This window comes from Hyla sarda, chromosome 2 (genome assembly GCF_029499605.1).
Source record: "Hyla sarda isolate aHylSar1 chromosome 2, aHylSar1.hap1, whole genome shotgun sequence".
Classification (NCBI taxonomy): domain Eukaryota; kingdom Metazoa; phylum Chordata; class Amphibia; order Anura; family Hylidae; genus Hyla; species Hyla sarda.
The window spans coordinates 83,227,282-83,250,328 of record NC_079190.1 but is presented as its reverse complement, the minus strand read 5'-3'; the positions used below and the strand labels follow the sequence as shown (position 1 = coordinate 83,250,328).

The 23,047-nt window shown below is 44.8% G+C and overlaps 1 protein-coding gene and 1 long non-coding RNA gene across 3 annotated transcripts in view; one reads left to right on the top strand and one right to left on the bottom strand.

Annotated features, from left to right (window-relative positions):
- Nucleotides 1–2,975: 2,975 nt before the first annotated feature.
- On the bottom strand, nucleotides 2,976–22,816 carry LOC130358703 (uncharacterized). Of its 2 annotated transcripts, none has more exons than XR_008889625.1 (3): nucleotides 22,746–22,816; nucleotides 9,971–10,082; nucleotides 2,976–3,763 (listed from the first exon to the last, which is right to left on the bottom strand). It is a non-coding gene; the product is annotated as an uncharacterized LOC130358703 (long non-coding RNA). The 2 variants fall into 2 exon arrangements; XR_008889624.1 differs by lacking the exon at nucleotides 22,746–22,816 and adding an exon at nucleotides 21,958–22,090.
- Nucleotides 22,222–23,047, top strand: part of ERBB3 (erb-b2 receptor tyrosine kinase 3) — a 130,833-nt gene continuing 130,007 nt past the window's right edge. The window contains exon 1 of the mRNA XM_056562320.1: nucleotides 22,222–22,303. The gene's annotated coding sequence lies outside the window, so the exon portion shown is untranslated. The remainder of the gene's footprint in view (nucleotides 22,304–23,047) is intronic.

The window sequence follows — 23,047 nt, the reverse complement described above, 5'->3', positions numbered from 1 at the left end:
TGGGACGTGCCCCGCCCGCGGGTCGCATCCCGTGTCACTCACCGGCCCCGTCCTGCTCAGTCCCGGCGCACTCGGCCCCGCTCTCTAGTCCCCTGCCGGATCTTGTTGCCTTGTGCCCTGAGAAAGTGTTTTGCAAATTCCTTCTGCCGTTGCCCCTGACTACGAACCTTGCTGCCTGCCTGACCTTCTGCTACATCTGACCTTGCCTTTGCCTTGTCCTTTGTACCACGCCTGTCTCAGCAGCCAGAGGGGTCGAGTCGCTACTGGGGGGACACGACCTGGTAGTTACCGCCGCAGCAAGTCCATCCCGCTTGGCGGCGGGCTCTGGGTGAAGACCAGTAACTGCTTAGAACCGATCCCCCAGTACGACCCGCGCCATCGCCTCTCTGGCACAGAGGATCCACCTCCAGTGTCCTCACCAGCCACTAGACCAGACCCTGACAGGACCTAAAACAGCAGGTGTAAAGTGTCTTCCACCGTCTTCAGTGCGTTCAGGGATCTTTTGTGTCTCATGTCGTAGAATAACAAACTCTTGCTGCAGTTCATCCACTTTGGTCACCATAATTGACTGACAGGAGGTAAAGGCAGCCAAGAGTTCAGTAAACCGCTGATCAAGAGCAACAGCATTATACACAGGTCGATCAGGAGACTGTTGCTGCGGTGGAGTCAGAGATCCCTCAAATAAGGACAATGGAGTGTCAGGAGAGTCACCTCTAGGACGATCCGGAGCCCTGGAGAACTGGCTCAGCGCTTTCACCGCCTGCACGGATACTTTAGAAGCAAGCGGGGTCTGAGCACCATGAACCCGGTGAGAAGGGCCACAGGAGCGGGAAGACCCATCAGAGGAGGCATCCTCATTAGAGGTCGGCCTTGAAGCCCCGGCATTAAGTTTGAATTTCTTATTTCTATTGCTACCACAGGAGCCACCCGTGGTCGACAGGGCCAGACAGAGAGCAGGTAGAAAGTCACAAGCCACGCAGTCCAGTCCAGTATGCACGAAACCCCCCAGCAAGGTAGACAGGTGCAAGGAGTTTACTATGTACCACAAGTCCCAGCAAACAGGCATCACTCCCACCAGGGTTCTCACAAACAGGAATGGAGGCTCAGTAGACAGGCCAGCAGAAGTCCCTGAAGAGTGAGGCCCAGAGCTCCAACAGGGCACCACAGGGTGTTACTCAGCAGCAAGCCGCAGCTCCCAGGGGAATGGCAGAGGGGAGTCCAGCAGCCGCACCAGGTTCATAGGCACAGGATCCATGCTGCAGCAGATGGCACGCTCCACAGCAGGGGTCACCACAGCAACCAGGACTGGAGAAGAAGCCCCTCCCATGAAGGCCTGCAATGGTGCCCAGATCCAGGGAGAGCCAAAAAAACTGAGGACCCGGAGACTCAGCGGGGACTCCACAACCTCCGAACGCAGACCGGCTCGTACCAGGGAGAGCCTCACCTCCCAACCGGACACCTCACTGAAGCTCCGCAGAAGCAAGCCGACCGGAGCCGCAGAAGACAGGAGGCACCCGAAGCGGACCAGGAGGAGCATCGGGAGATCCACAGCACCGGAGGGTTCCGCGGAGGGTTCCGCAGGGAGAAGACCGGCCACACAGGGTAGGTAAAATCAAGGTAAAACGGAGGAGGCAGCGAGAGCTCTCTGTACACGCGGCCACTCACGCCGGCATCCAGGCCACACCCAGTAAGTATTATTCACATATTTGAAAGAAGAGATCGCAGACGGCACTCACGGAAACAGCAAGAATTTTTATTCGGGATCGCTGGTCCACGCAACAAGAACGCCAGGTAAGTCGACCGGTTTCGCGCTACGCAGAGCGCTTACACGTGACCTCTGACATCGATTAACCCTTCCCCCCTTAAATACATACACCAGGTAATACAAAAATAGAAAAATAGACATTACAGGGTTAAAAGCACAAATATTGTGTATAATGTAGAGAGACTAGCATTAGTATTTACTAAATAGCTATAACAGCGCCTGAAACCATGTAACACAAACGGGGGTTATGCATTGTACTAATAACGCTAGGTGTGAACATAGATCCTATGCTAACAACATACACCTGCACTATGGAAATACATTAAGATCCTCCCGTAGGTTTAAACCTAATGGTCCTATGGCGTCTGTGAGTATAATCATTTCAGATTCTTTTTGTAACAATAATTTATGTCTGTCTCCACCAAATTTTAAGGGTGCAACTGTTTTTAATCCTAGGAATTTTAAATCTTCAATTCTGTTATTGTGTTTATATTTCATATGTTCTATCACTTTTGGGCAGCCTTTTCCAGTAGTGAGTGAACGGAGGTGTTCCCTAATTATTTTATGCAATGGTCTTATGGTCTTCCCAATATAATATAAACCACATGTACAGACCAGTGCATAAACCATATAGGTGGATTATTCACATATTGTGACATTACTGCATTATCCCTGTACTATGACATCACTGTAAGTATTATTCACATATTGTGACATTACTGCATTATTCCTGTACTATGACATCACTCTAAGTATTATTCACATATTGTGACATTACTGCATTATTCCTGTACTATGACATCACTCTAAGTATTATTTATATATTGTGACATTACTGCATTATCCCTGTACTATGACATCACTCTAAGTATTATTTATATATTGTGACATTACTGCATTATCCCTGTACTATGACATCACTCTAAGTATTATTTATATATTGTGACATTACTGCATTATCCCTGTACTATAATATCACAGTAAGTATTATTCATATATTGTGACATTACTGCATTATCCCTGTACTATAATATCACAGTAAGTATTACTGTATTCACGTATTGTGACATTACTGCATTATCTCTGTACTATGACATCATTGTAAGTATTATTCACATATTGTGACATTACAGTACTGCATTATTCCTGTACTATGACATCACTCTAAGTATTATTCACATATTGTGACATTACTGCATTATCCCTGTACTATGACATCACTGTAAGTATTATTTATATATTGTGACATTACTGCATTATCCCTGTACTATAATATCACAGTAAGTATTACAGTATTCATATATTGTGACATTACTGCATTATCCCTGTACTATGACATCACTGTAAGTATTATTTATATATTGTGACATTACTGCATTATCCCTGTACTATAATATCACAGTAAGTATTATTCACATATTGTGACATTACTGCATTATCCCTGTACTATGACATCACTGTAAGTATTATTCACATATTGTGATTGTGACATTACAACCTCCCAGATGCCCTGAAGGTTTTTATATTTACACAGTTATCCACTGGAGTTCCTTTTAATCATACGATTCTAATCCAGTAGACAATATGGGAATCCTCCCAGCTCTTCCTTCTGCAGTCCTGTGCTGTGACACTTAGTCCTGACTACAGGCGCCTCAACAAAACCAACCAGAAGGTGGGAAAAGCACTTGGCTTTGACTTTCCGATTTAACTTTCATTGAGAGTATAAAAATATATTTACAAAGCGCATTCACTATATTATACATTATTCAAGTCTACTTTAAAAGACTACTGTATCTTTCTTCTTGACTACTCCCCGGGCTCTGTTTAGGACTAGTTGTTCATTCTTATCATCTTTGTCTTTCCCAGATCCTTCAGCCTCCGTTGAGTTCTGCCGGCCTCATTCTTTCGCTACATTCATCAGTCACTGCTACTACTAGACTGGACACCAGTGTGGGGCCATTTCATCCATTCTGAAGAGTTTGGCAGGAGCTCCAAAACCTGCGGGGGGGGGGGGGGGGGGGACAAAAGTGTGAAACCATGAACAAAACCTCATATGGAAGCTCCTGGTGCTTGTCCTTAGGCTGCTGTGGACAGAAGAGGCTCTGTTCTAGCAGTTACTTAAAGCATATTCGGAGTGTATTGAGCTGTCAGGAATAAGTCATTATGTGGATGGGGAAGAATTTGTCACCACAAAACAATGGAAAAAAGTTTACGGCACAGTTTTCGTGCTCACTACACTATGGGGGAGATTTATCAAAACCTGTCCAGAGGAAGAGTGGTGCAGTTGCCCATAGCAACCAATCAGATTGCTTCTTTCATTTAAGCAATCTGATTGGTTGCTATGGGCAACTGCACCACTCTTCCTCTGCACAGGTTTTGATAAATCTCCCCCTATGACTCTAGCAGTTTGTTTTTCTTCAAGGACTTAAGTACTTCAAAGTATTTCAAGTACTTTGTTTAAATGGAACAAAAAATGCAAACTGCATTACCCAATTTCATATGTGACTAACAATAAATGGCCACTTTATTAGAGACCCTCGTCTACTACCCCATGATAAGGGTAGTAGTCCTGAAAGTGTACGCCACGTAGCTGTTATGTAACCCAATATTCCACACAACGCAGGAATGAGACCTCTGAAGCCAGGTCTCTATAAAACAACTTGTAATCCAGTAAAATACAGATACTTAAATGTAGATTATAACAGTACAGCTTTGGTTGTAAAATGTAGGATTCAGGAGAAGAAGAATTTAGTCCCTGTCCCTTTAACTGAATGCTGCATTCACAGATCATTTTGCATAAATAAATACTTAGTGCTTTAGCTCCTGTTTGTGAAGATGTCTGCTGCAGAAATGTGTAGATGTTAAAGTTCTAGCTCGCAGTCCAGTTTAGAAAGAAGAGATTTCCAGCGCAGGATGAATGCAACAGATTCTTTATTGCGGATCACATGGAATGCACAGGTAACACCAACGCGTTTCGGGTCAAGCTGGACCCTTAGTCATGGCATGACTAAGGGTCCAGCTTGACCCGAAACGCATTGGTGTTACCTGTGCATTCCATGTGATCCGCAATAAAGAATCTGTTGCATTCATCCTGCGCTGGAAATCTCTTCTTTCTGCATTGCTTGAACCGGTTAATCCAGGCGCAGGTGTAAGCATTTAGCCGAGGAGAGCCGTCATTTTGCTTTGCAGTCCAGTTTAGGGTACGTTCACACTGCGGAATCTCCGCTCGCAGAATTCCGCGAACAGAGATTTTGTCTGGCGGCCGCCGAAAGTACTTCAGTGTTAGGACCGTGCGGCACTGCACTGTCACCATTGACGGCTATGCATTGCTCGCGGAATTCTGCACAAAGAATGATCAGTTTCAGTGGCAGAATTGTCTTGCGGAAGACCCATGAAACAGCTGTCGCACCTTGATACACACCGGCGTCTTACTCCTTTCTCCACATGGCCGTGTTCACTGTTTCTTCTCATTGAAGTTGTAATAAAAAAGCCGCATGTTTAAGTAGAATGGTGAGTGCGATCAATTTTCTCTACATGATATATCTGACAGCGTTTTGTGCTCTCCATAGATCTTGCACCTTCACTTTCCTTCGGCTATAGTGTGTTTGCTGCCGCATGTTTTTATAACAAGGGGATCACTCTATGTGCTATTGCTGTGCCGAAGCGCTATTTCTTTTCTTTACACACTGATGGTAATGTTCACTGCGCGGAATTCCACTCGCGGAATTTCGCAGTGTGAATGTACCTACAGGAACTACTGTACGAGGATCTCACAGGAGATAATCATGGGGAAATGCAATGTAAGGAGCATATCCAGGGGTAGTCCTCCTTGGCTTGGCAGACAGGCTGGCACTGCTCCGACCAGAGGCCAATAAAAGTTCAAGTAATACACAGCAAGGCCCTTGTGCAACCTATCCTTGCTAAACCTCTTTGAAGAATAACATATCTTCACAGAGGGCCTGGAACTGAGTTATTTGTAACAGACAGGTCTAGTGTATATACAGTGGGGATCAAAAGTTTGGGCACCCAAGGTAAAAATTTGTATTAATGTGCATAAAGAAGCCAAGGAAAGATGGAAAAATCTCCAAAAGGCATCAAATTACAGATTAGACATTCTTATAATATGTCAACAAAAGTTTGATTTATTACCATCATTTACACTTTAAAAATAACAAAAAACAAAAAAATGGTGTCTGCAAAAGTTTGGGCAGCCTGCAGAATTTATAGCATGTACTGCCCCCTTTGCAAAGCTGAGACCTGCCAGTCTCATGGATTGTTCTCAGTCATCAACTGGGAAGACCAGGTGATGTCAATCTTAAAGGTTTTAAATGCCCAGAATCATCTGACCTTGCCCCAACAATCAGCACCATGGGTTCTTCTAAGCAGTTGTCTAGAAATCTGAAACCTAAAATAGTTGACGTTCACAAAGCTGGCGAAGGCTATATGAAGATAGCAAAACGTTTTCAGATGTCAATATCCTCTGTTCGGAATGTAATGAAGAAATTACAGTCATCAGGAACAGTGGAAGTTAAAGCAAGATCTGGAAGACCAAGAAAAATATCAGACAGAACAGCTCGCAGGATTTTGAGAAAAACTATTCAAACCCCACGTTTGAGTGCAAAATCCCTCCATAAAGATCTGGCAGACACTGGAGTTGTGGTACACTATTCCACTATAAAGAGATACTTGTACAAATATGGTCTTCAAGGAAGAGTCATCAGAAGAAAACCTCTTCTACGTCCTCACCACAAAAATCAGCATTTGAACTTTGCAAATGAACATATAGACAAGCCGGATGCATTTTGGAAACAAGTTCTGTGGACCGATGAGCTTAAAATTGAACTTTTTGGCAGGAATGAGCAAAGGTACGTTTGGAGAAGAGGGGGAACAGAATTTAATGAAAAGAACCTCTGTCCAACTGTTAAGCATGGGGTGGATTAATCATGCTTTGGGGTTGTATTGCAGCCAGTGGCACAGGGAACATCTCACAAGTAGAAGGAAAAATTATTCAATAAAATTTCAGCAAATTTTGGATGCAAACTTGATGCCATCTGTGAAAAAGCTGAAGTTAAAGAGAGGATGGCTTCTACAAATGGATAATGATCCTAAACACACCTCGAAATCCACAGGGGATTACATCAAGAGGCGTAAACTGAAGGTTTTGCCATGGCCTTCACAATCTCCCGACCTCAACATAATTGAAAATCTATGGATAGACCTTAAAAGAGCAGTGCGTGACAGACAGCCCAGAAATCTCAAAGAACTGGAAGACTTTTGTAAGGAAGAATGGGTAAAGATACCTCAAACAAGAATTGAAAGACTCTTGGCTAGCTACAAAAAGCATTTACAAGCTGTGATACTTGCCAAAGGGGGCAGTACAACTCTGCAGGGTGCCCAAACTTTTGCAGGCGCCATTTTTTTGTTTTCTGTTATTTTGAAAGTGTAAATGATGGAAATAAAATCTAACTTTTGTTGACATATTATAAGAATGTCTAATCTGTAATTTGATGCCTTTTGGAGATTTTTCCATCTTTCCTTGGCTTCTTTATTCACATTAATACAAATTTTTACGTGGGGTGCCCAAACTTTTGATTCCCACTGTATATGTACGAGGTATGCCTAACATTAGCAGTAACTAGTCTCCTCAGAAAGATTAACAGAAATAAGAGACCAGATATGGTCACTTAACAAAAAGCCAAGCCTCAACTAACTAGGACAATGTGAGATCCACCTCTTTTTCCAGGCTAGGGAGTGGAGTTGGGACTGGCTCCTGCAATAATTGGACATGAGATTTTTATGTGACTAAATCCTTATTCAGTTGTACATAATGATGTGTGGATACAATAATACATGAAAATCATAAACCCTCTGAACACTTTAGACCCCACTGTATGCTTTAGACTTCTGCATAACAGAAATTACAATAAATGTAGAAAATACACTTTGCATGACCATACACTAAGACATACTGTGCATTCAGCAAACCTTCTATACTTTAGCCACCTGACTTCTCTGATGGGTAGCAGCTGGAGGGGCTGTGTTGGGGCACCATAGTAGTGTGTTGGACCTTTGGATAGGGGATAAGATGTCTAAGGCCGGAATAACCCTTTAAATACTATTCTCCATAAGCAAAGTAGGAAATATATTTTCATATTTTCAATCTGTACTAGATATAACTCTATGAATAACAAATACCGTATTTATCGGGGTATACCACGCACCGGCCTATAACACGCACCCTCATTTTACCAAGGATATTTGGGTAAAAAAAGTTTTTTTATCCATGGTAAAATGAGGGTGCGTGTGTGCGCGTGTATACGCCGATACACCCCCAGGAAAGGCAGGGGGAGAGAGGCCGTTGCTGCCCGCTTCTCTCCCCCTGCCTTTCCTGGGGTCTAGAGCCCTGCTGCCGGCCCTTCTCTCCCCCTGGCTGTCGGCGCCGCTGCCCGTTCTGTCCCCCTGACTATCAGTGCCGGCGCCCCATTGCCGGCGCCGATAGCCAGGGGGAGAGAAGCGGCGCCGACAGCCAGGGGGAGAGAAGGGGCAGCGGCACCCATTGCCGGTGCCCCGTTGCCTCCCCCCATCCCCGGTGGCATAATTACCTGTTGCCAGGGTCGGGTCCGCGCTGCTGCACGCCTCCGGCGTGCGCCCCCTGCGTCGTTGCTATGCAAGGCGTGGCGCACTGACATCATGCGCCGCACCGTGCAGCGAATAGCAACGACGCAGGGGACGCACGCCGGAGGCCCGCAGCAGCGCGGACCCGACCCCGGCAACAGGTAATTATGCCACCGGGGATGGGGGGAGGTACCGGGGCAGCGGCGCCGGCAATGGGTGCCGCTGCCCCTTCTCTCCCCCTGGCTGTCGGCACCGCTTCTCTCCCCCTGGCTGTCGGCGCCGCTTCTCTCCCCCTGGCTATCGGCGCCGGCAATGGCCAGGGGGAGAGAAGGGCCGGCAGCAGGGCTCTAGACCCCAGGAAAGGCAGATGGAGAGAAGTGGGCAGCGACGGCCTCTCTCCCCCTGCCTTTCCTGGGGGTGTATCGGCGTATAACACGCACATAGACTTTAGGCTAAAAATTTTAGCCTAAAAAGTGCGTGTTATACGCCGATAAATACGGTAGCTAAATTACTTTTTTTTCTTTATTTAGAACAACTACATAGAAGAATTGGTCAATACTAAATATTTGCTCATTTACGTATAAAATATAGGGATATATTACCGTATTTTTCGCCGTATCAGACACACTTGGTGCGTCTTATACGGCGAATACACACCTATCGCCACGGCCATCAACGGCCGGGACCCACAGCTAATACAGGACATCACCGATCGCGGTGATTCCCTGTATTAACCCTTTAGATGCGGCGATCAAAGCTGACCGCCGCATCTGAAGCGAAAGGGACACTAACCCGGCTGCTCAGTCGGGCTGTTCGGGACCGCAGCGGTGAAATCGCGGCGTCCCGAACAGCTTACAGGACACCGGGAGGGACCTTACCTGCCTCCCCGTTGTCTGCTCTGTGCCGTGAACCCCTGCACTGTCGGCGCTCTCATCACGTCGTCGATCACGCCGTCCCGTCAACCAATAGGAGCAGCGTGCGTAGCAACGTGATGACGGCGACGGAGAGCGTGGATCCCGGGGAAGAAGACGTCCGGAGCATCGGGGACACCACCGGGACGCGGCGACAGCGATGGAGCGACATCCAGGGCAGCGGTGACGGGTCCGGAGCGGCGGGGACACGTGAGTATTACCTCCTATACAAGTGGTCTTCAACCTGCGGACCTCCAGATATTGCAAAACTACAACTCCCAGCATGCCCGGACAGCCAACGGCCAAGGTCCGCAGGTTGAAGATCACTATTGGGTTCAGAATCTTTTTTTTCTAGATTTTGCACCTTTAAAATTGGGTGCGTCTTATATGCCGATGCGTCCTATCGTGCAAAAAATACGGTACTTGGTTATTGCTAGGACATGCGATTCCACTTACAATTCTGTGAGACCTAAAGTCTTTCAAAGAGACCAAATTGTCTCCTAACCCACAGACACATCAGTCATATGCCTCTTCCCACATTCCTGTTCACAGATCAGTAAAGCATTGTACACAGGGACATGGGGGCAGCGCACACAACATTCATCACAGTTGTCAGCAGCCACTAACATTAAAGAATAGAGGAAACTTGTTGCGGTGATGGTCACTGGTAAAGAGTCACCTTTGTATTCCATGATGTCCGTCTGTAGTCTGTGAATGACCTGTTTGTGTGGCTGATGGTCATCTTCTACTATAAATGAAAAATGATGATTTCCACAACTTTTGCCAAAAATCTATGAATGGATAACACAAAAGTTAAATGAAGGCCATGACAAAATATAAGATTGAAACATTCCGAAAAAAAAAGGTTATTCTACTATTAAATGTCCCCGAAAATTAGTACATTGAAAAAAAAAAAAAAATAATATATATATATATATATATATATATATATATATATATATATATTTTAGATCTGTGTATTTAGTTTTATAATTCTTGCCTTTCTCTCATTCACAAAGCAATAAAAGGCACAATATCCTAATTGTTTTGACTGTAGACCATAGATATCTAGATATAGAGAAGGTTACCTATAGAGGGTACGGTATGGGGAATGGCGCTGCGGTATTTACTCATTTTAAAATAAATTACCGTAAACAAAATACTTTGTTGAACAACTTATCACCAAGGAGATACAAGACATGTTGGTCTGTTTTCTAACTTTAATTATTTATATTCAACAAGACAATTTGAATTTTTTATTTTTTTTTAATTATGGTCCTTAGAGAAGCAGCATCTTGAACAGTGGGGGTCGACCTGTCATAATATGAGAGGCCTCAAATAAGGGTCACACACCATGAGACATTAAAGGGTACCTCTGATCAAAAAAACTTTTGATATATTATAGATTAATGTATGCAGAATAACTTTACAGGTGCATGTTATTAAAAAATATGCTTCTTTCTATTTAATTTTCCACTTTGAAGAAATGACCACTAGGGGTCTCCCTACCAGTCCTGGCAGCAAGCATTTCAGACTCATGCTGGAGTCCTAAACACTACAAGCTGCCAGTCTGCTTTGTTCACAAAGGAGAACACTCAGAGCTGCCAGTCTGCTTTGTTCACAGCCTGTTTGGCTGTGAACAAAGCAGGCTGGCAGCTCTGAGTGTTTAGGACTCCAGCATGAGTCAGAAATGCTTGCTGACAGGACTGATCGGGAAAAATACAATAGAAAGAAGCATATTTTTCATTAACATGCTATTGGAAAGTTATTCAACATTCATTAATCTAAAATATATCAAAAGTTTATTTGATGAGAGGTACCATTTAAAGGGGTATTCCAGGCAAAACCTTTTTTTTATATATATATCAACTGGCTCCGGAAAGTTAAACAGATTTGTAAATTACTTCTATTAAAAAATCTTAATCCTTCCAATAGTTATTAGCTTCTGAAGTTTTCTGTCTAGCTGCTCAATGAGGATGTCACGTTGCGGGAGCTGTGCATGATGGGAGAATATCCCCATAGGAACTGCACAGCTCCCGGGACGTGAGTCATCAGAGAGCAGTTAGACAGAAAACAACAACTCAACTTCAGAAGCTAATAACTATTGGAAGGATTAAGATTTTTTAATAGAAGTCATTTACAAATCTGTTTAACTTTCCGGAGCCAGTTGATATATAAAAAAAAAGGTTTTGGCCTGGAATACCCCTTTAACATGTGGCCTGTACAGTGGCCTGAGTGGCATAGTCCTGTAAATGAGTGGATTAGACATGGATAGTGGACAGTCCCTGGAAGGAAAGTAGGGTTAGAGAAGAAAACCTTTTCCTGAGAACATTGGAGGTCCATCTGATACACTACAAGTCACAAGCTAAAGGTAATCTGTAGCAAGAAGTGTGGCCTGTTGATGATGACCTTATATATATTTATGTTATGCTTTGCTCCAAGTTGAAGTGAAGGTTAGTTAGGAGCAATTCTGCAGCAGATTTTTATTGTGCCACTATTTGTGCCCTCCACCATTAAAGGGGTACTTCGCTCAGCGTTTGGAACAAACTGTTCTGAAAGCTGGAGCCGGCGCCGGGAGCTTGTGACATCATAGCCCCCTCATGATGTCACGCCCCACCCCCGCAATGCAGGTCTATGGGAGGGGATGTACCGAGCTAATATGGAGGGGCTTCCTTCCTAGGTCATTTGTAGGACAACCTACAACCTACCTACCTACCTATTTGGGGGCTACTTACCTAATGGGGGAAGTTTACTTACTTACATACCCATCTGCCTAAGGGGGGCCTTCCTACCTATTAAGTCCAGTTATCTACCAAATGGGAGTTTTCCTATCTACCAAACGGAGGAAGGGTCTACCTAACCATTTGATTTAGGGAACAGAAGAAGATTACAACTATATGGGGCACAATGGAGGAGGGGGGATTACTGTAGGGGGCCACATAAGGGTGCACTATTAGTGTAGGGAAATTATTAAAGTTTGCACTTTTACTGTGTGAGAAACTAAAGAGGATGTTATGTCTGTTTGAGGCACTATGGGTATAGAAAAGGTGAGAAGAGTGGTGGATAAGTGTGGTGTCTAAGGGCCATTCTACACGTCCTGAGTCGCTTAGTAAACTAGTGCCAGTCTTGTAGGTCGTCACTGATGTACCAAGCCTCATATATGGCCCGGTAGTTGTGCCTCATTCAGCTGTCAATTGCACATTCCCTATTACATAGCTGGTCCTACAACATGGTGCGAAATCGGCCTGTTCAGCACATAGGGGGAGATTTATCAAAACCTGTGCAGAGGAAGAGTGGTGCAGTTGCCCATAGCAACCAATTAGATTGCTTCTTTCATTTTCCACAGGCCTCTTTAGAGGCCTGTGGAAAATGAAAGAAGCAATCTGATTGGTTGCTATGGGCAACTGCACCACTCTTCCTCTGCCCAGGTTTTGATAAATCTCCCCCATAGTCACTCTGTGTAACAAAATGTTCTTCCAAAATATTTTGCACTCTTGACTGAAAGAAGTCATCACGGCCAGATGGAGAAGATGGTGGAAGAGAATGACTGAAGTTAGGCTGGGTTCACACCACGTTTTCTTAAATACGGTTCCCGTATACGGTTTGGAGGAGGGGGGCGGGGCTTAATCGCGGCGCCCGCACTCAGCCGTATTCGGGAACCGTATTTAATGCAAGTCTATGAGCCGACCGGAGTGAACCGCAGCCTCCGGTCGGCTTCGTTTTCGGCCGTATGCGGTTTCCCGACCGCAGGCAAAAACGTGGTCGACCGGAGGCTGCGGTTCACTCCGGTCGGCTCATAGACTTGCATTAAATACAATTCCCGAATACGGCTGAGTGCGGGCGCCGCGATTAAGCCCCGCCCCCCTCCTCCAAACCGTATACGGGAACCGTATTTAAGAAAACGTGGTGTGAACCCAGCCTCACCTGTGAGTTCCTGGATGTAACTGTACTGTAATGACTATATACTGCATTTAGGAGGAGGACAATATTGGGTATATTTTCTAGTGCTAATGTTCACCTATCCAGACTAAAAAGGGAGGTTACACCTGTCCCTGATTATGTGTTTTTATGTTCCACTTATTTCCCCCCCCCTAGGTAGGTGGTGTTGTTTAGTATAGTTATTGATAAAGGTTTGCTGCAGCACATTGTGCACCGCTGTTTTTCTGCATTATGGGGTGGGGTACATCACGTGGGCTACTGAATCATAGAATCAGAAATTCTGCAACCCTGCAATTATCCGGACAACCACCAGGTGGCAGTAAAGCAGACAGGTGCAGCATATCAGAATGTTATATCTGTTAACAGCAACAAAACAAATCTGAAGTGACTCAACTTTGACTCAGTAACTAGTTGTTAGAAGCTCATTTCTGTGTCCTCGCCCTGACAATAATGTGTGAGTGTTTTGTTGTTCAGAAAGGCTGCTAATCCAGCAAGTTTAGATTTAACACCCAACCACATTAACTCTTTCCTCCCATTCACACAGCAAAATAAAAACATACTGTATAACACGGCCCATGTCCTGCTGGGCTACACTGCGACAAGGTCTACAAAATACCTGAGCTACAACTACAGTCTCAGCGTAGCCTAGGCTTAGGCTCTATTCACACGGCAGAATCTCCGCTTGTGGAAATTCAGAAGTGTGAATGGGAGAGTGGAATCCCATAGAAGTCTATGGGCTTTCATTTTAGGCGGAATTCTGCAAGCGGAAATTCTCCCGTGTGAATAGACCCTTAGTCTGTCAAATGAAAGTGATCGACCCCACATGGATTCATTCGGCATTTAAATAGGGTGCAAAGGATTAGAAAAATGGGTCTGCTTTCTTTTTCTCCAGAGCCAACACTTCTGATGCCACTTGGGTGGTTTTTGGTAAATGTGCTGCAATTAGAGATGAGCGAACTTACAGTAAATTCGATTCGTCACGAACTTCTCAGCTCGGCGGTTGCTGACTTTTCCTGCATAAATTAGTTCAGCTTTCCGGTGCTCCAGTGGGCTGGAAAAGGTGGATACATTCCTAGGAAAGAGTCTCCTAAGACTGTATCCACCTTTTCCAGCCCACGGGAGCACCGGAAAGCTGAACTAATTTATGCAGGGAAAGTCATCAACTGCTGAGCCGAGAAGTTCATGACAAATCGAATTTACTGTAAGTTCGCTCCTCTGTAGCTGCAATGATTGACACAAGGGAGCCTTATTTTTGTTGTCGGTGGGGGTCCCAGCCGGGACAAGTTTAGAATTTTTAATCTTGGGAGAACCCCTATAAGTGTCTTAAAAAACAAAAGACTACTGCTCAACTCTGGACACATTGTAAAAGAACCTTGGGAATGAAACCTGTACGGAGAGAGACAAGGTAGAGGTAGAAGAGTTTTTTATTTTTATTTAATTATATTAATATATCCTATGAACCATATATTTCTGCTATTAACATAAGGTAAGTCAGCTAAATAAGTGGTTACCACAATAAACAATTCAAAACTAAAAATCTATCTAAATTGCATAGGTAAACCTAGGATAAAATGACAGCATCAGAGGGAATTTATGTAATTTGGGTGGAGTCACATTTAACCTTTTACACACATGGAATGAACCGAATGACACCTCAGTTATAAAGGCATTCCCTTATTATTATGAGAAGAATCTGGATAATCTGAAGGTCACTCCAGTACTCTGTACAATATAAAGAATACCTTAGCACCAGTCACCTTTAGATTGTTTATAGCAGTGGTCGGCAAGCTGCGGCTCTTCACGCACTTTAATGCGGCTCTTGCAGTGCGGTCGGGCCGTGGCGGCCGCCCATGCACACTGGTAACATACAAGGGCCTGATACTAGTATCAGGCCCTTGTATGCAGAGCAGCAGCGGCAGCATAGTATCGACCACTGCTGTATACTAAAAACCAGGGTGCCTCCAGCTGTTGTGAAACTACAACTCCCAGCATACCCGGACCGGCAAAGGCTGTCCGGGCATGCTGGTAGTTGTAGTTTCACAACAGCTGGAGGTCCCCTGGTTTTTAGTATACAGTATTAGTTTTTACCTGCTCTGGCCGGCCCCCGCCTGCAGCCGTAAACTGGAGCCGGCCCGGGCAGATAATCATAGGTTTTCCTATGCCGGACATCCCTGTGTCCCGTAAAATCTGTTCGGGACATAAGGATGTCCGTCGGTCACTTACCATTCCCCGGCCGGCGCGTGCCCTCCTGCGGTCTTCCTGCAATCCTCCGTCTCTCTATGGTTGTGGAGGACCGGAGGAAGATGTGCGCCGGCCAGAGCCTGGTAAGTGACCGGCGGCACGTCATCTTCAGTGTTCCGGTCACCGCTCCTCCTGTCCCGGCACCTACTGCTATGGTCCATAGGCCATAGCAGTAGATGGTGACCCGGGCCGGAGGAGCGGTGACCGGAACACTGTGGGGGGCAGTATACAGACATACAGTCTGCAGCCATACACTGTATATGGCTGGAAGCTGTATGTCTGTGGGGGGGAGCTGCCTACCATTGTGGGGGGACTATACTGCCAACTATTGTGGGGGAACTATACTGCCAACTAGTGTGGGGGGACTATACTGCCAACTATTGTGGGGGGACTATACTGCCAACTATTGTGGGGGAACTATACTGCCAACCATTGTGGGTGGGAGATGCCTACCATTGTGGGGGAACTATACTGCCAACTATTGTGGGGGGGGAGCTGCCTACCATTGTGGGGGAACTATACTGCCAACTATTGTGGGGGGGAGCTGCCTACTATTGTGGGGGAACTTCCTAATATTGTGGGGGGGGGGAGCTGCCAACTATTGTGGGGGAGCTGCCTACTATTGTGGGGGAACTATACTGTCAACTATTGTGGGGGGAGCTGCCTACTATTGTGGAGGGGCGCTGCCTACTATTGTGGGGGAACTTCCTAATATTGTGGGGGGGGGAAGCTGTCAACTATTGTGGGGGAACTGCTGACCTAATGTGGGGGAGCTGCTGACCTAATGTGGGGGAACTGCTGACCTAATGTTGGGGAGCTGTCTATTATTGTGGGGGAACTGCTGACCTAATGTGGGGGAGCTGCCTACTATTGTGGGGGAGCTGCTGACCTCATGTGGGGGAACTGCTGACCTAATGTGGGGGAGCTGTCTACTATTGCGGGGGAACTGCTGACCTAATGTGGGGGAGCTTCCTACTATTGTGGGGGAACATGCTGCCTACCTAATGTGGGGGGAACTATACTGCCTACCTAATGGGGGGGGGGGCTACAAGGTACCGTACATCACAGTAGGAAGGGTAGTCTTATATGGTGAGTATATCCCAAACTCTATATTTTAACTGTGAAAGTTGGGGGTCGTCTTATACGCCCAGTCGTCTTATACGCCGGCATATACGGTATATGTGAGGGGCACATGTCAGGGGGGCATTATATTGTGAGGGGCACAGGACATGGGGTATTATATATAAGGGGCACATGTCTGGGGGACATTATATGTGTGGGGCACATGTCAGGGGGCATTATATGTGGGGGCACATGACAGGGGGCATTATAAGTGAGGGGCACATGTCAGGGGGGCATTATATTGTGAGGGGCACAGGACATGGGGTATTATATATATGGGGCACATGTCAGGGGGGCATTATATGTGTGGGGCACATGTCAGGGGGCATTATATGTGGGGGCACATGACAGGGGGCATTATAAGTGAGGGGCACATGTCAGGGGGGCATTATATATGAGGGGCACATGGCAGGGGGACATTATATGTGCAGGAACCCCCCCCCTGTCATGTGCCCATATAATGCCCCCCTGTCATGTACCCCTTATATATAATGCCCCCCTGACATGTTCCCCTCACTTATAATGCCCCCTGTCATGTGCCCCTCAATAAAAACTTATTAAAAACAGTGTACCATCCTATGTATTTTCGGTTTTAAAAATGTGGCTCTCAAAATAAATTTCAATCGTGGTTTTGGCGAGATTTGGCTCAGTTGAAAAAAAAGGTTGCCCACCACTGGTTTATAGGGATAAGTTAGTGTTAAAGGGGTACTTCCCTGGAAACCATTTTTTTTTTATTTAAATCAACTGATGCCAGAAAGTTAAACAGATTTGTAAATTACTTCTGTTAAAAAATCTTAATCCTTCCTGTATTTATAAGCTGTTGTATACTACAGAGGAAGTTCTTTTCTTTTTGAATTTCCTTTCTGTCTGACCACAGTGCTCTCTGCTGACCTCTGCTGTCCATTTTAGGAACTGTCCAGAGCAGGATAGGTTTACTATGGGGATTTGCTCCTACTCTGGACAGTTCCTAAAATGGACAGAGGTGTCAGCAGAGAGCACTGTGGTCAGACAAAAAGGAAATTCAAAAAGAAAAGAACTTACTCTGGAACATACAGCAGCTGATAAGTATTGGAAGGATTAAGATTTTTAAATAGAAGTAATTTACAAATCTGTTTAACTTTCTGGTACCTGTTGATTAAAATTTTTTTTTTCCAGGGGAGTACCCCTTTAAAGAAGAAGTCCAGTGCTAAGACATGTATAAATAAATGTCTGATCATGAGGAGTCCGACAGCTGGGACCCACCACGGTCCTGTCTGGGGCCCTGGCTCGGCCCCGGCTCTGCGCTGCTAGAGTACGTTTTGTACCCAGCACGTCACCTGGTCAAAACACACCCCCTTCATTCATTTTTATGGGAGAGATGGAGACAAAGGAATGCTGTGTCTTCACCTCGCTCATAGAGATGAATGGAGGGGGCGTGTTTGTACCAGCTGACCTACTATGTGCGAAACGTCACACAGCAGCTCAGCCTGGGCCGAGTCATGGCCCCATACGGGAGATCGCAGGGGGTCCTAGCTGTCAGACCCCCTGTGTTCAGACATTTATCCCCTATCTTGAAGAATGGGAAAGGTTTCTAGGCATTATCTGTAACCTCTACAGATTTTATTACACAGGGTGGGGGAGGTTGAGGAAAGATGAGGATAATTCAGCAGAGTCTTGCAATTTCGGTTTATTCAGTATAAAACCAATACATCGACAACGGTGGAGCAATACTGGACGCGTTTCGGACAGTAATCTGTCCTTTGTCACAGCTGACATGAAAGTGATCAAAGTCTGTATATATAGACATCAAAGGTTGCAGAAAAAAGCATATACAGGTGAAATAAAATCAGGTAATTAAGACCATGTGACCAATGTGGGTGGTACCAGACTCCAACATTCCTATACAAAGTCGACATAGTCTGGTACGGAAGATACATCGATGACGTGCTTGTCATTTGGCGGTCCGGTGTGTCTTCCGTACTAGACTTCGTGTCATATATATATATATATATATATATATATATATATATAATAACTCAGTTAACCTCACCTTCACCTCTGAAACGTATTTAAACTCGGTGTCCTTCTTGGATTTGACTCTGGTTGGAATTTCTGGGAATGCTGTACAGTCCACTTCCTATCAGAAACCCATTTCAGGCAACACCCTTTTAATGGGTGACAGCAATCATCCCAGGCATACAACCAGGGCCATACCCATAGGCGAATTAACACGTCTCAAGAGAAACAATTCTATACAGAGACATACGAAGCCCAGAAGGTTGAGCTGATGGGTAGATTGCAGAAACGCGGTTATTCTCACAAACAATTAGAGGTGGCTGAAAGAACTGTCGATAAGCGGGACAGAAATGATTTACTGCTCCTCAAACATTCCCACAAATCTGCAGCTAAACCTGTTGTAGCTATAACTTATTCTCCCCAATTTAACAGAGCCCGTGGCATTATCTTGAGACATTTACATGTGCTGAAACAAGACCCGGTATTAGCCCAGTTATTATCCAAAGGCTGCATGATTGTCTCAAAAAAAGCCAAATCACTGGGAGATCAGATCTCCTCAAACAATATTGGTAAAAATTAATCTCGACTGAAAAACTGGCTTAAATGCCAAGGTTTGTATGGTTGTGGCTGTCATCCATGCCGCACATGTGGATATACCAAGAATGTTAAGTCATTCTCCAATTCATCTCAGGATAGGGAGTTTACTATTAAAGGGTACCTCTCATCAAAAAAACTTTTGATATATTCTAGATTAATGTATGCAGAATAACTTAACAATTGCATGTTATTAAAAAAATATGCTTCTTTCTATTTAATTTTCCACTTTGAAGAAATGACCACTAGGGGTCTCCCTACCAGTCCTGGCAGCAAGCATTTCAGACTCATGCTGGAGTCCTAAACACTACAAGCTGCCAGTCTGCTTTGTTCACAAAGGAGAACACTCAGAGCTGCCAGCCTGCTTTGTTCACAGCCTGTTTGGCTGTGAACAAAGCAGGCTGGCAGCTCTGAGTGTTTAGGACTCCAGCATGAGTCAGAAATGCTTGCTGACAGGACTGATCGGGAAAAATACAATAGAAAGAAGCATATTTTTCATTAACATGCTATTGGAAAGTTATTCAACATTCATTAATCTAAAATATATCAAACGTTTATTTGATGAGAGGTACCCTTTAAACAATTTTTAAACTGCTGCTCGACCAACATTGCCTATGTCATTGAGTGTGTAGAATGTAACCTAAAGTATATTGGTTGCACCAAACGTAAATTCAAAACCAGAATTCTAGAACACCTCAACGACATCTCTGCGGCATCCCCTCATTTTAAGAACATACATGCAGGCTCAGATTGTGCGTTTAGAGCTTATGCTACTGAAAAGGTATCACGAGGAGGCGACTTACACAGACGGTTTCTGAATCGTGAAGCCTTCTGGCAACTAACCCTGAACACAGCAGAACCATTCGGACTAAATATCCGTAAGGAATTATTTTTATATTATTGAAATTTCCTTTATTTCCTGGTCTCTGCCAATCTGTTTTCATGTCAGTCTCTACCCATGCTAGTCTGCATTACCAGTCTGTTATTCTAATGTACTTTACGCTTAGTTTTGCTTCTGTACATGTTTTTAGTCTGTAGTCCTTGATTTAACAAAACTTTCACATATTTTTGTGTTAGTCCTATGACACAGTGTGAACAGGGTTGTATACTGCATTTAACTAGTAGCTGCCCATACAGGCAACTGCTTACACACTGTGTATAGGAATGTTGGAGTCTGGTACCACCCACATTGGTCACATGGTCTTAATTACCTGATTTTATTTCACCTGTATATGCTTTTTTCTGCAACCTGTGATGTCTATATATACAGACTTTGATCACTTTCATGTCAGCTGTCCGAAACGCGTCCAGTATTGCTTCACCGTTGTCGATGTATTGATTTTATACTGAAAAAAACGAAATTGCAAGACTCTGCTGGATTATCCTCATCTTTCTTCATTACGTTGTGCACCTGGTCCAGGCGGATACGTGCAGAGTCTCCAGGGGGGGGGGGGTGAGTTGACTCACATTTATGCACATGGGGGAGGTTGAGCTCTGAGCTTCAGCTACTGTGAAGATCCTGTTTTATCCATCTCCTGGTGTCACCTTTCACTGTAATGCTGTACAAATCCCTTTCCACTATTCTCCTCCTTATCATCACAGTCATCAAACCACATAGAACAAATTACAACCGCATTATTAGAAAGTTTGTAGTGCATGTTCAGTTACGTGTATCATACAAGTCATATATACAAATAATCCTATGAACAATCATACCTAAACCGGTTTATAGCCAGGTCTCTATTAATAACTAATATTATTAAGTACTGCAGGAAACTAGTACTTTACAGGTTAATAGGGCAATTCAAATAAAGTGATGATAGCTAATAGGAAATTCTATTTTATATAGGTTGTTACAAAAAAATTGCACTAGATTATTGTCTAGATTCTAAAGAAATATGTCAGCTGTATTTGCTGCTAAAAACTGCAAAGTGTTAGGGTGTTAAAGCAAATTGTACCTTCCCTGGAGCTAATGGTGGTTGTAAAATCTCTCTATTTGTAAGCAAAGTGTCAAGGAGGCGGAGCCAAGCTTCTGAAGTGCCTCAGCCTGGCACCCCTCTTCGCTCACCCTCACCTCCCAACCGCTTCTTGATCGACATACGGAGCCATGTATATCATTTAGGTGTGGGCAAGTGAAGAGGTGTGCCAGTCTGTGGCACTAGTGCAGCTTGGCTCTGCTTCATTGACATTTGGCTTAGAAATGGAAAGGTGATTTCATAGTTTGGCAGCCACCACTAGCTCTAGCACCTATCCAATAGCTATCCACAGCAAATAGAGCTGACAGAATTCCTTTAAAAAATACAGATTAGATCATTTTTTTTCTCTAATTTTCTGTTTTATGGCCATCTTTGTGTTGTTTTTTTTGTGGGTGAAATTAAGTATTTAGCTGTATGCAAAAAACTATGCTACCGTGTTTCTCCGAAAATAGGACCGGGTCTTATATTACTTTTAGCCACAAAAAAACACACTAGGGCCTATTTTCAGGGTAGGGCTTACTTATTTACAGTACGGTATGCATTAAACAACATGGCGGTTCCACGGTATTTACGCCCTCCCATTATTATCATGTGATGGGTGCAGCTCTGAAGTCCAACATCCCTCAACCCCCTCCCCCCGCCGGTTTATCAGCCCAGCACCCCACATCGGGGTAATAATCGTTTGTCACCCGCAAGCGCAGCTTCTCTCCCCCCCCCCAAATAATGATCGCCCGCTGCGCTGTATCTATTCCTGTGCCCGGGCTGCAAATAGGGTATTACAAAACAAACTTTAACTTACCGTACCTTCGTCCTCCGTTCCCCCGTTGCTAAGGCACTGGCCTCATGGTCCCTCCGCTATTATCGCTGCTTCCCGGTTTTGGGACGTCACAGAGCCACCTTCAGCCTATCACCGGCCGCGGCGATGTCCCGCCTCGGCAGATGATAGGCTGAGCCGACTGTCATGTAAGAAGCCGGCCAGCTTCTTACATGACAGTGGGCTCAGCCTATCATCGGCAGAGGCGGGACATCGCTGCGGCCGGTGATAGGCTGAAGGTGGCTCTGTGACGTCCCAACACCAGGAAGCAGCGATAACAGCGGAGGACAGTGAGGCCGGTTCCTTAGCAACGGGGGAACGGAGGACGAAGGTACGTCTAAGTTTGTTTTTTAATATTTGCAGCCCGGGCATTGTCTAGGTCAGTGGTCTTCAACCTGCGGACCTGGAGCTGTTGCAAAACTACAGCTCCCAGCATGCCCGGACAGCCGTTGGCTGTCCGGGCATGCTGGGAGTTGTAGTTTTGCAACATCTGGAGGTCCGCAGGTTGAAGACCACTGGCCTAGGTCTTATTTTCGGGGTAGGACTTATATTGCAGCCCACCCCGATAATACAGCTAGGGCCTATTTTCGGGGTAGGGTGTATTTTCGGGGAAACACGGATGTTTTTTTATTGAATCCAAAAAAAAAAGTTACTATTTTTAATAATGTAAGTCAGTGTACAGCATACAATCCAATATTAGCATTCATTAATATACACGTTTTTTTCCTATTAAATGTTATTTAACAGACAGCAATAATGCGGTGTGAACATACCGTACTCAATTGGGGAAATTCATCAAAATTTGTTCAGAGGAAAAGTTGCCCAGTTGCCCATAGCAACCAATCAGATCGCTTCTTTTAACAAGGCCTATTCAAAATGAAAGAAGCAATCTGATTGGTTGCTATGGGCAACGGGTCAACTTTTCCTTTGCACAGGTTTTGATAAATCTCCCCCTAAGTGTATGAATATGAGGGGCATAAATCAGGGTCACACCCCCCCTGAGCCTAGCATTCACACCCCTGTTTGAAATAGAATTTACTATTTAGGGAAAGAATACAGATACGGTCAACCAGAT